The sequence below is a fragment of the Ailuropoda melanoleuca genome, chromosome 1 (genome assembly GCF_002007445.2).
Source record: "Ailuropoda melanoleuca isolate Jingjing chromosome 1, ASM200744v2, whole genome shotgun sequence".
Classification (NCBI taxonomy): domain Eukaryota; kingdom Metazoa; phylum Chordata; class Mammalia; order Carnivora; family Ursidae; genus Ailuropoda; species Ailuropoda melanoleuca.
In genome coordinates, this window is record NC_048218.1 from 105441947 (window position 1) to 105456369 (window position 14423).

Genomic DNA, 14423 nt, shown 5'->3' on the forward strand with positions numbered 1-14423 from the left:
ATTTATAATGATATGGACTGACACCCAGTTTAAGATAATTACCAAAAAATAGAGCTTAATGCACTAGACCAAATTTATTTTTAATTTTGAGTCATCCATCACAACTCTGTAATAGCAAAATGCTATGAAAATTCTAACAGTCTCTAAAGAGTCTTTGTAAAAACTAGCTTGAAAATATCATGATATCAATTTAGTTCTTGAACAATTTATTGGTAAAACTTAAAAGGCTGTACCCATCATCTAGGTTATAGTTGCTCTCTAGACTTACAAAAAACAGTTCAACCACTAACTATGGATAGGTAAGAAGAATGAGTCATGATTCTATGACTTTTATGCTTAGAGGTAAATTGCACGTAGCACATCTAGGGATTTGTGTCAAATTCGGGTTTAAATGGTGGAAATTGATTTATCTATTTACTTGGATTACAAAATCTCAGTGCCTCTAGGCAATCAATCAAACTCTTTGCAAAAGACATCAGTTATTTGAGATTTTTATCACAAAACCTACTATGCCCCCAATGTGCTATCTCTGATTATTCTTAAATGAAATCTTGGTTGGCAAAAAAGTTAACCATACTAGAGATCTTGAGAGCTTCAGAGAAACATTTCATTAGATTCTAAAGCACTCAAGCCATACCTCCAAAGCACAGACAAACCTCCAGAGTCTCCTTCAAAAATCACTCACAACCCAGCTTCTATTGGGGCCATAAAATGCACAGAAACACAGAGTTAAGGAAGAAACCAGTTCTTTATTCTGCTAACTTCACAAGGAATATTTTCCATGTTATCAAGATCTCTAAAGCCCCATAAAATATCATGTTCCTGTCAACACCAACTTCAGATAAACACTCCAAACATGAAAGCTGTTCTGAGCAACTGAAAGTCAGTTCTTTCTTTGACACATAGCTAGGGCATGTCATTCCCAATGCAACATTCATCATGTTGAGTATTTTAAGCATCCAAAAGGTTCATGCCAAGTATTAATTTATCAATAGTTTTACCCAATTTGTGCATGACAAGTCTTTTGTGTAAAAGTGAGACATTTAGCTAGTGAGTATATCTAGCTGAACACATAGCATCTCAAACTCTACAAATTTTGTTGAAATTGATTTGTAATCACAGAAACATTGTTCTTTATATTTAAAATGTTCTCTGAAAGTGAAATGTTCATGATGGTGACTAACATGCAGAGAATCATAAGCTTTCCAAAAAAGAGATTGTTTTTGACCAGAAAAAGAAAAAAATCTATGAGGGAAATTATATGCCATAGTAATTTCTTGTACACACTGAAAATTTTGAAATGTAGCTACACATGCAAAAGGCAAAAGATAATGAATGCTGGTAAATATTTGTTAAATCAGCTATACTGTAGTGGGAGTAAAGACAATCACAATATAAGTAAAATTGCTTAGTAAACTGTAAATCACTTTACAAATAAAAAATATTAAAAGTAATGTAGAGAAAAGTACTAAGATGCATCATCATTTAAAGATGCTAGCATGTAATAAAAGATACAGAGTCCATTTCTGTAATCCTTCTGAGAAAACAAAAACGTTCTAATTATATTTTGCCTCTATGCCATTTCTGTTTCCAAAAGTTCCTAAAAGGAAATTCTGTGTTTGGAAGAATTACATGAGAAACAAGAAGAAAGAGACAGAAACAGACTGAGGGAGGGGGAGGGAAGGAGAGAGAGAAAATCTAAACTAAAGAGCTTTATTTATATATTGAATGTATTTAATTGTGGATGAGTGGAACGATAAAAAGAATATTTTCATATTGTTGTCTTTTCAATAAACTAATGGGAGTTGTACGTTGGTTATTGGCTGTGTTAACAATAGAGTAAAACTTTCTTCTGGGGCTACATTTTAGAGACAAATGTGTTTTATTGGTTTTATTAATCAAATACTAACTAGACTGCAATTTACTATTTTAATGGGTGTCCCACAATCTTCTAGGATAAGATTAAATTTGCTATAACTTCAATTTCTCAATAACAAAAGCTTGTATTTTTATTTCTAAAAATGCATTACTTTTCTTAAAGAGATCCAAGAAATGGAACCTAGAATCACAGATTTTCAGAATTGGAATAGGTTTTCTATGTCACTCAGTCTAACCTTCAATTGAATTGGAATTATGAATTATCTCTAAAATGTCCCAAGCCAGTAAGAACCCAGGTGCTCTTTGGACACTTCCCATGATAGGGGATCTCACTACTTTGGGAGATCTTCATTTCAATTGCAAAGAGTTCTGGTGGTTTCCTTTAAAAATTCATATCTTCACTTTAAATCTGCCTCTTTCTAATTTCCACAGTGTGGTCCTAAATTCTTCAGATGGAGAATCAAAGAATAAATCTAATTTCACTTCCATACGAAAACCATATAAAATGTTCAGTGACGCCTATCATAAGTAAAGCATTTTAGCATGTAATATCCACTCAATAAATGTGAAGTATTATCACTTTTACCATCAAAACCCTAAAAATGTTTCTTTCTCAGACTTTTCCACACCCAGTTTCTTCAAGAGCCTCTTATTTGGAATATTTTAAAGACTCCTCTCAACTCCAACTTCAAGACATACTCAAGACACCCAGATTTTTTTCAGAGGTTGAGAACCTGACCTAAAATGATGAGTTGCTATTACTGTACCTTCATCTTTATTTCTTCACCATTGTTTGTTTACAAAGGCGGTTTTAGTTCAACTCAATAAAACAAATACTCAGTGCTTACTATGTGTGTGACACAATACAAGCTGACGTCTTCCTAGCAGGTGATTTTGAAAGAAGATAAAATCATCATGGAGGGTTTTTTCCTCGTTCATAATTATTATTTATATAACTCTTTACCCATTACCAAAATATATTAAAATCCATTTTTATTTATTTTTCAGATGTTATTTATTTGTCAGAGGGAGGGAGAGAGAGAGAAAGAGAGAGAGAAAAAGTGTACAAGCAGGGAGAGGGGCTAGCAGAGGGAGAAGCAGGCTCTCCCCCTGAGCAAGAAGCCCGATGCAGGACTTGATCCCAGGACCCTGGGATCATGACACGAGCTGAAGGCATGAGCCACCCAGGCATCACTAAATCCATTTTTATAATTAAGATTAATCAGTTGTCTTACCAACTGAGAGTATTCATTGGTTTAGTTAAGAAACTTGACTATAATGTTTACATTAATATTATATTACAAATATTTAAAAAATACAAATGTTGGGTTTTTTAATTGGCCAAATCCCATTATAGCCAAACTCTATAAAAATAAATAAATAAATAAATAAATAAATAAATAAATAAAAAGACATCAGGCTTCAATCTAACAATCTTCTAAAGAGATTCTAGGAATCAGAATCTTTAAGACAATAAAATTTTAGTATAAAGAGAGAATTGGAGGGGTTTTGTGAAGTATTTTAAAGAATTTTTACTGTTGAACATGAGTGTTAACACAGCCTCTCTGCTTTCACCTGAAGCAAATGAATTCTTGAGCTCTATGTATTTAACTTGGGCTTCATTATCATTATCTTCAAATTTTACTTTAAAGTATTTATTAGGGGGATTTCTAATCAAAGATAATAGTGAAAAGGTTTTTCTACTCAACTCTCCTCTATAAACTAACCACCCCTCCCCCAAAAAGGAAAATGAAAAATAGAGAATAAAACTCCATCTTTAATGAAGGTGTCCAAATCAGTAAATTTTGTTCTGAAGGTGGTGGGAAGAGGACAAGGCAAATACATGTTTCCATTGCTAAATTAATCAAATGAGGAGGCCATTACTTGGAGGTGGCTCTAAAGCCATCGTAGCCTACAGAGCAAACCAAAATCTAAACCTGTAAATGCCTCCAGGCTTGGACAACCTAAGGACAACCAATAATAACAAACAAACAGCCAACTAGGCTTCAAGCCATAGGCAATGGATCATTGCCTTTCTTTTTTCCATACCTTCTCCATATAAGTAGCTACCCCAGCTCCTCTATGAAGCACTCTTAACCACTTCTGGTTTGGGGCTGCCCAACTCAAATCAATTTTTGCTAAAATAAAACTTTTAAAACTTAAAAAATTTTACTATGCCTTAGTTTATCTTTTAACACTATAGTCCAGAGCAGTTATAAAAAAGTCTATAGAGTGCTATATCTTAAAACAGAGAATATATCTTCTTTTTAAGTGCCCATGGATCTTTCATAAAAATGAACTAAATATACAACCAAGAAAACCTAAATTCATTCCAAAATTAATAAATAATGTGGGTCATTTTCTCTCATCCAATATAATACTACTAGAAGTATGTAGAAAATATTTTTTAAAATCCTCCCATCTGGAAATTGAAAGAAAATTCTTTCAAATAATTTGGGATCTAAACGAAAAACAGACCAAAATGCATTTAATTTTTTAAATGATGATATGAAAGTAATATGAATCCCTATATTCTCCTTCATCTCCTCTCCTGTGTTGCTCATTCTATGCAAATCTGCTGCCCATTCTATGAGGAGGCGCTGAAGAAGACTCTAGAATTCACCACAGCCAGGGCAAAGCCCAATGAAACAATCAAAATCCAAACCAGAAAGCTAGTCATTTTCAAGCAGCAGATAAATCCTATTGTGATCAGTAGGGCTTGTCATTGAAATTAGGGAAAGAGTTTAATTTGGTGGTCATTCAATGAAATAAACATATCCACAAGGTTGGAAATGAAGGAACAAGATTAATTTGAGCTCAAAAGAGAAGATGCTTCTCCAGAATTATTCTTCCATAGACAGCAAAATATTCACAATTGGAAAATACCATCTGGTTCCAGCACATGTAGACTAATACTTCTGTTCTCACTCCAAATCAGAACCTATGAGATTCAGCTATAACAAAGTATAGATTTAAAAAAATAATTTTATACATGTATATTTTTTAAGCATTCACACTGCTAAGCAAAAACAAATGTAATTAACTAATTATTCAATCCAAGGAGTTAAAAAATAAAAATAAAGTCATTTTTAATTTAATGAGTAAAAGAAGAAAAACAGTGAATTTGTAAATAAATCCAGAAGCTGGTGCTTTAAATAAAGCAATAAAATAGATTACCTGCTACAATCTAATCAAGAAAGTAAAGTGCCAAAACAAAAAATATTCAAAATGAAACTTAGCAGGAGAGAAACAGGGGTGCCTGGGTAGCTCAGTCATTAGGCATCTGCCTTCGGCTCAGGGCCTGATCCCAGGGTCCTGGGATCGAGCCCCGCATCAGGCTCCTCCACTGGGAGTCTGCTTCTTCCTCTCCCACTCCCCCTGCTTGTGTTCCCTCTCTCGCTGGCTGTCTCTCTCTCTGTCAAATAAATAAATAAAATCTTAAAAAAAAAAAAAAGAAGGAGCCAAGATATGGGAAAATCATAAAAATCACTGGAGAATGACTTGCTCAATTCATGCAAATATATTTGAAAACCCAAATGAAATAAATTCTTTTTCTTTTTGTCTTTTATTTCTACACCACAATCCCACTTCCCTTACTCCTTAGGGATCCAATGTGTTTATTATTTACAATACAGTACTGTTAGCCATTTCAGAGAGATATCTGCACTTCCCCGTTCATTGAAGTGACATTCACAACAGCCAAGATGTGGATATGATCTAAATGTGCCTTGGTAGATGAATAAAGAAAAAGTGATCTAGGGCACTTGGATGGCTCAGCCAGTTAAGTGGCTGACTTTGACTCAGGTCAAGATGTCAGGGTCCTGGGATGAGCCCTGCAGTTGTCTCCCCGCTGAGCAGGGAGTCTGCTTGTCCCTCTGCTCCTCCCCAGCCCCTCCTTCTACTCTCTCTTTCTGTCCCTCTCACATAGATAAATAAAATCTTTAAAAAAAATTTGATCTATACATATAAGGGGATATTATTCAGCCTTAAAAAAAGAAGGAAATTCACCAATATGTGACAATATGAATGATCTTAAGGACATCACGCTACGTGAAATTAGCCAGTTACAGGTGAAGCTACTACTTCTAATAGACATTAATCATCTTCCATTTTTCTTTGGTTTTAGCAATTATAAAAAATATTCTTTTCTTTTGTAATCTCTCTTCAAACCTTGCCCATGGTATTTGTTTTTTTTTAGCAGAAATACTTAATTCTTAATTTTAATGTAAAAAGCTTCATCAAAGTTTTCCCCTTTTGATTTGCATGTGTTCAATTTTAATTAGTAAGACCTTCACTGCTCTGGATTACAAAAGATCTTAATAGTTTGCCTTTTACATTTAACTCTTTCATTTATCCCAAATCACCCCTAAATGTGGTACACGATCAGGATCCATTTTTATTTTTTCCATAAAGTAAGCCATGACCTACTCCAGAGCTCATCCTTCATGGGGACATGTTCGTAATATACGTTGTCAGATATGCACAGACCCATCTCTGAACTCCCTGTTCTGTTGCATTGGTAGTTCATGTGTTCTTATACTAATATCACACCACCTTTAGAACAATGGCTTCATTGTATGCATTATTTCTCTTTAATAACACTGACTTGGCTATTCATGGACCTCTATTCTTCCAAATAAAGTTTAAGTTGTTTCTTGAGTTCTTTAAAAAATTCCACTAGAATTTTGATTGGAAATGCATTGTACAGATAAATATAGAAAGAATTTATATCGTTGTAATACTCTGTCACTTTATCCAGAATCATGTAATATCTCTCCATTTATTTAAATCATCTTCTTCAGCCTTTTTAAAATTTTTCCTAAGTAGGGCTTGAGTTTTATGGTTAAATTAATTCCTTAGACATTTCATGATTTGTAGTGCTTCAAGGGCTAAAATTATGAAAATAAGTATTTTATTACATTTTCTAGTTGGTTAGTGCTGCTATTGATTTTTAAAAATTGATCTTTTGCCCAAAAGACGAATTTTTGTAATAGTTGTAATAATTCGTCTGTAAGTTCCTTTGCTTCCTAGGTTTATGATCATATCATATGCACATAATACTAATTTTCTTTCTTAACTTCCATCCCTTCCAAACTCCTGTTTGTATTCTTTTCCTCATAACATTGGTTAGGACCCCCAGAAACATGTTCAACAGTAACGGTAATAGTGGGTATACTTGTTCTGTTCTTATTGGGTGACAATTATCCATGCATATCTCATGTTTCTGAATGTATTACAAGCAGAGAACTGACTGCCTTTCTATATTCTTGTTTCAACGATGTCTGTATCCAAAGTAAAAGGCAGGTTTGCTTACAGCCTTGAAAGAAAAAATAGTGTCTCCCTCCAGAGTGAAGGGCAGGCATAGTTACTGACCATGATAAACTATTTGTATTTCCTAAGCTAGTTCAGGGTTTCTCCCCCATAACACAATCTCTATTGCGTGTGCAGGTGGTCCTTTGGCCTTCTACTGTTAATCTGTGGAAAGTTGGGCTTGGGAAGCACACACAAGAAAATACTGATATTCTACTGCTATTGCTATAATAAAGTTCTTTACTTCTGATCTAGGAATCCCCTGTATTTTGCCATGAAATTGTAGCAAGCTAGTTTATTAGCTTGCAACTAGGGTGAAGTCTACAAGCATTTGTTCATAATAGCCCCCAACTGACAACAACACTAACGTCCATCTCTGGTGGCATTGACATATTTTGGGATACTCATAAATATGGAGAACTATACAAAAGAGAAAGAACCACTATATTAAAAAACATGGATACATCTCACAAACATGGTGTTGAGCAAATGGAGCTAGATACATAGGAATGCATACTTTATCTTTCCAAGGAAAACTAGTCTGTGATTATAGATTAAAAGTCAGAACATTGGTGACTCGTGGGGTAGGGGAGAGTAGCAACTGGAAGGGACACAAGGGGGCTTCTGACATTTTGGTAATGTATTTCTTCATCTAGGTGCTATTTACATAGGTGAGCTTACTTTGCGAAAATTTGTTGATTTGTATATTTATTATTTGCACACTTTCCATATGCATGTTATACTCCAATGGAATTTATAAAATAATATTATTTCATGGAAAGAAATCAACAGAAAATAATCTGTGAATAGAGAATTAGAAAGAGACATAATTCATATGGGGAATTATTACATCTGTACATTGAAAGTGTCATATCAAATCAGTTGGGAAAAGTTAGATTATATAAAATAATGTTGGAGCAACTGGATAAATACCTGTGAAATAAAAAATCAAGCTAAGTCCTTTTCTAAATCCTTGTACCAAATATATTCAACAAGTAAAAATATAAATGTAAAAAGTGCTTCCATACTAGTTCAAAAAATGACAAAATTTGTTTTATGCTTTTGATGTGAAGTATTCTGTGACACAAGTGAAAATATTAATAATTAGCCTTAAAAGTAAAGATTTCTTTAAAAAAACATAAATAGGTTAACAAGTACTCTTAAGAAACTATTTCTTGGATCTTACTTCTCCCAACTCATAAAGTCTTTGATTCCTCTGAGTTGTTCAATGACAAAATTTATTTTGAACAAAAGGAGAGTTTAACAATGTTGAACTTTATCTGAGCCCTTTACTCCAAGAAAACAGTAATGGTTGAGAGATTCCCACCCTTTATGTTCTGGAAATGACTAAATACAAAGGGCCACCATGTTCTGGCATTTTTCCAGATAAGACCACCTCCAACTTTATCAGTAGTTCCTTTGTTTACTTGCCCCTGTACAACTGAGGCCCCCTTCTTTTTGAGTTGTTTCTCATTAATAAATGCTCTCCCAAGTTCAGCAGCCTAAATAAAATAATCTTTTTAAAAAATAAAAATTAATCATCAAGATCAAAATCTAATTGACAAATTCAGAACAAATATCTGAATGTATAAACTTTTTATTTCTTTCACGCACAATAGCCACTTATAAATACATATTTTTTAATCTAGTAGATTGACCAAAAAAATTTTTTTCATAATGCGCAGTACTGGTGAGAATGTGAGAAAAACAGGCAGTCTTTTCTTTTTTTCAATTATGTTCAGTTAGCCACCATATAGTACATCATTAGTTTTTGATATAGTGTTCAATGATTCAATAGTTGCATATCACACCCAGTGTTCATCACAACACATCCCCTCCTTAATACCCTTCACCCCACTACCACAACCCCCAACCCCCTTCCCCTCTGAAACCCTCAGTTTGTTTCCTGGAATCCATAGTCTTTCATGGTTTGTCTCCCTCTCTGATTTCCCCCCTTCTGAAAAACAGGCAGTCTTAATAATATTTGGGTTTATGCTACTGTTATTGGTCTAACTTCTTGGTGGGCACATAGTCAAATCTGTCAAAACTTAAAAGTGCGTTTGGCCTAGGAATTCCAATGTTAGTAATTTATCTTGTATATGTACTTATAAAATGATGCTTTGATATATGTATAAGGATGTTCATTCAATATTATTTTTAGATCTAAACAATCAGAAAAAGTTTTTAACATGTTCTTCAATTAGAAACTAATTAATTATAGTTCATATAATCAAATACAAAACAGCTGTGTAATAGAAACGAAGTGCTGGTAAGACGTGATCTCCAAGGTGGTTTGAGCCATGAAAAAAACAAAAGATTTAAGTATGATTACATATGTATATAGATTCCATTTGTGTGTACACATGAAACTGCCAATAGGAATTAACTTCTGCATAGTGAGAGCATAGTTTTCTTTTGTTTTATTTGGGGTTTTTCTGTCATCACTTTGCAGTTATATCTGACCCATTTTCAAGTCTGACCTCGCTAGGCTGGCCATATTTCTCCAACCCCCATACCTACCACCACCAGTACCACCACGTATCAGCCTAGCTACCTCAGGTCTACTATTATCCCCACCCTCCCCCCCAACACACACTCCTTTTCTCTTCTCTCTTTTCATTGCACACTTTAATTTGAGCAACAAATGGGAAATGGTATAATGGCGAATGACTTGGTGGTTCTGATTGTGTATCAGGCGTGGAAGGAAAGGAAGGAGATAAATGCTTCGTCACAACTGTTTTCCTGTCATTGTCATCTACCAGAGAACCCAGAGCTGGTGATGTTTTGAAATAACTTTCAGTTATGAAGATAAGCATATCAGAAACTCATCATTATTTGTTCTAAGGTCTTATGATGCTTTTCATCTGAACTTTTAAAGTTCCTCAGGATAGGTATTATTATCCTGTCTATGAAGATAGAGGAGCTGAGGCATAGATAAGATTGAGTGGCTTGTTGAAGGATTCAAATTCAATTCAAAGGATTCAAAGGATTCAAAGAGTTAGAAATCATATCCAGGTTGTTGGATTCTAGCTTTTCTACCACAGTGACCAGAGAATTGATATCACTTTTCACTTCTTTAGGATTATTATTTCTAAGCCCATACCATGTCTCTCTTTCATTCAAGATTTTATATGTTCTTCATAAATAAATTTTCCATTCAAATACATCCAAAAACATAGCTCAGAGACACCTCTGTCCTTGTGAGTAAATAACAAATGAGGAAAAGAAGGAAGGTCGATTTTTACCTTAGTCACTGAATTATAGCATCACCTTGAATACATGATTTTGCTTGCATGCTCTAACTTCTCAGCTGTGGAGTCTGGATAAAACTTCACTACTCCTTAGGGAAGTAAGAGCTACTGAGATAATTTCTTTAAAACCCTTGGAGCTCGAGGATACTAAATGAAAAGAAACAACAGGCAGCCATCTGCATCATTCTATTTACTGAGTTAGGACCTCAGAAATGTTGCCTCAGGGCTTTCTCTTCCCCCGCAATCCCTCTGATTTATTGAAGCTCCCAGGATGTTTGCAAAGGCAAGAAATCTGGAGAACAGGGCAGAAAAATAAAGCACATACAGTCCTGCCTCTATAAACCAGGGTCTGTCTCTGGATTACCTGGATTCAAAAACTAACCCCTTCACTTAGTAGCAGTGTTACTTTAGGTGGGTTTTTTATCCTCTATGCCTCAGTTTCTTTGTCTGGAAAATGGGGCTAAAACTAATACATCATAGAATTGTGAAATTAATTAATACATGTAAATAAATTTGAAGAATGTCTAGCACATTATAAGAACTACATTAGCCATAGTTATTATTGTTATTGATATTATTACTAATTACATATAATTACATATAAATATAATGTATAATTCATTAGATAATATAATACATATTATTATATATCTTAGAATACATAAGAGATGGATGTGCTCTCACAAATGACCCAAACATTTTACCAATTTGAGATTACTTTGCATTAAAATGCTCCTCTTTTAGATAAACTAAGGATCAACAAATTTTTTTCTGTAAAGGGCCAGATAATACGTATTTTTGGCTTTGTGAATTGCATAGTCTCTGTCACATTACTCAGGGTTCAACTCTGTTGCTGTAGCTTAAAAGTAACCATAAAAAGACTTAAATGAATGGGTGTTGCTATGTCCCCTTAAAACTTTACTTATAAAGACAGACCATAGTTTGCCAACCTCTAAAACAAACCAAGAAATCTTTCAAAGTCATTCTCTTTACTTAATGAAGTAACCTAGGACCTCAATAAGGAAAGTACTTTTCCTGCCCAAAGATATGAGATAAAACATATTTCCCATTTCCACATCACAGATATTATCTCAAGACAAGACAATGACACCCATATAGGGCAGAGGGCTTAGATGAGAAAGTAAAGCCACAGCACTGAGGCACAGAGGAGCCGTTCCTAGGGAAACAAGTGGCATTCATTTCACAAAGGACTGGAAAGAGCAACCATCTTTGAGAACATGGTCAATGAAGTTTAGGTACTTAAAGCAAACCTTAAACATTTATAAATGTAGAGAGTGAAAAGTTTCTGAAAATACTAAAAAAAGGCTATACTGAAGCAATGTCCCAGCACATGCTGGTATGGAACAGGAGTAATGGTGGTGGGGAGGGGAAGGAATGGTCATATAATAATTGAGGATCAGCATAATATTGGCTAATTCAAGATGAAAAGAAATCTGAACCAGACCAGAACCAAGAACTAATCTCATAGCTACTCATGAGTTTTCATCAGCTCCCTAGTGAAAAGAAACTAAAAATTAATATCAGATTCCTTTGTATATCACTAATAGTGATAGCTCACTTAGCTGAGGATATTATTCTATCCTTGAGATACTGATATGTTGAAATAATTTCTTTGAAACCTTGTAGCTCAAAGGGACCTTTGGAAAATTAGGTACAGGGGTCTCCCTGCATTACCAATCTAAGGCTTGTTCAATTTGTTGTGCAGGAGGACATTCTAAACCTAAGCATTAAATATTTATTGTATTGAATCTCTTGGAATGAAAGGTTAATCAGAGGGGAATTTAAGGAAGAAGATAGCATGAAAAATGACTGGATCATAAGCTACACAAGGGCAGAAAGCATAATGCACACTGGCCTTTAGACATCAAATAGATGTTGAGTGAATGAATGAAAGTTTACAATTACCATTATGTTTAGGGTAGCCAAATATTAATTGTTTATATTTTTAAAGATTTATCTATTTATTTTAGACAGCGTGAGTGAATGAGCAGGGACGGGGGGGAGGGGTGCAGAGGCAAATAATTTCAAGCAGACTCCCTGCTGAGTACAAAGCCCAAGGCAGGGCTGGGGTGGAGGCCCACAGGTCCCAGCTCCTTCTCAAGACCCATCAGATCATGACCTGAGCCAAAACCAGGAGTCTGACACTTAACCAACTGAGCCACCCAGGTGCCCCAGTACTTATATTTTTATTCTACAGAATGGGTTGTTATTCTCAATCCATTCAACAGATTCACACAGTTTTACATAAAAACTCCCCTCCAGATATTATCTTTATTAAATGGCGAGTGGACCTTACATAACTATCATAGTCAAGGTCCTTGCCCAAAATGAGTAAACACTGAGTAAGCAGCAACCCTTAATAACAAACCTTATTTCTTTCTATAGCTAATCTACATCAACATATTACATATATTAACGTTCATCATTCATATACTAACATACATTAACATATATACATACATACATACTACCAAATTTTGTCTCATCCAAGGTATAGGTTTTTAAAAAATCATGCAATTTCCCACTTGAGAGACCTCTGAAACAACCCCCACAAATATCAAGGATGGGCATTTTGGGGCTGACAGTGTGTTGAGCAGGTTTCTAAAGATTAGATTCATGAAGTTAGTCCCTGACTTAGAGCCACATTAAATTATGCCTTTATTTATAATTCTTAGATAATATTCAATATAGTAGGTTTCTGACAAGACATTGAAAAAGAAGAAAATAAATCACAGCATTTGGGCTCTCCTATGATGCCAAATTGCTAATCACTTTTTTGGAAAAACATCAGCTAAACAGAATATACATGTTTTTTATAGAATTATATATACAAATACACATGATAATATATATTATAAATTTATATATTTATTATATTTATAAAATTTAGATTTTATTTATATATTATATATATCTATGCATATATATTGGATATTTAAGAGATCTTTCATTTGAATTTTGATGATAAGTTAGTAAGAGTTTAAAGTTGGGCCAGTCCTCTAAAATGTTTTGCCTGCATAACACTATATTTCTAGAAACAAAAATATATTATACCTTCTTGATTAACTTTATTTAAGATACCTTTTAAAAAAAATTATCACAAAACAAAACTAAATGTTTCTATTTGGTCCTGTGGTTACTTTTTTATTGCCAAAGCCCCATATAATGAAGGATGTTACTCTGCCATATTCAAATAGAATTTGTTATGCTGTTTTCTACTCTTTCAGGATTTTCAGATATAAATAATGTGGACATTTAGAGAAATGAATTGCCTTCAGTGCTTTGCAAAGGTATAATTACTTCAAGGACTCCATAAACTAAAAGCCTAATGAATGTATTGCCATGTAATGCTTTGTAGGTTGTTTTATAGGCTGTAATGCTATATTCAGTGTATGTTTAAAAGTAACCAAAACAGCAATGGGACTACAATAAATAAGTCTTCACCTCAAGTGTTCTGGTATAATCATAATTTCTATTTAAATCAATATAAATTTACATTATTAAGTAATTTAAAGACAGAATTTAATTTACATTTAATTACATTATTAAGTAATTTAAATGCTTTTTTTTTTTAAGATTTTATTTATTTATTTGACAGAGATAGAGACAGCCAGCGAGAGAGGGAACACAAGCAGGGGGAGTGGGAGAGGAAGAAGCAGGCTCATGGCGGAGGAGCCTGACGTGGGGCTGGATCCCAAAACGTCAGGATCGCGCCCTGAGCCGAAGGCAGACGCTTAACCGCTGTGCCACCCAGGCGCCCCACATCATTAAGTAATTTAAAGACATAAGGCTTTATTGTGAGACAGAGGAAGGAGGCTCACTCACAGGAACTGAGTAAACTTTTTTAAGGCACAAAGGAGCCTCTTCGAACTCTTTCTTCCTGGCCTACTAAAAGTTATACTGGTGGGGCGCCTGGGTGGCACAGCGGTTAAGCGTCTGCCTTCGGCTCAGGGCATGATCCCC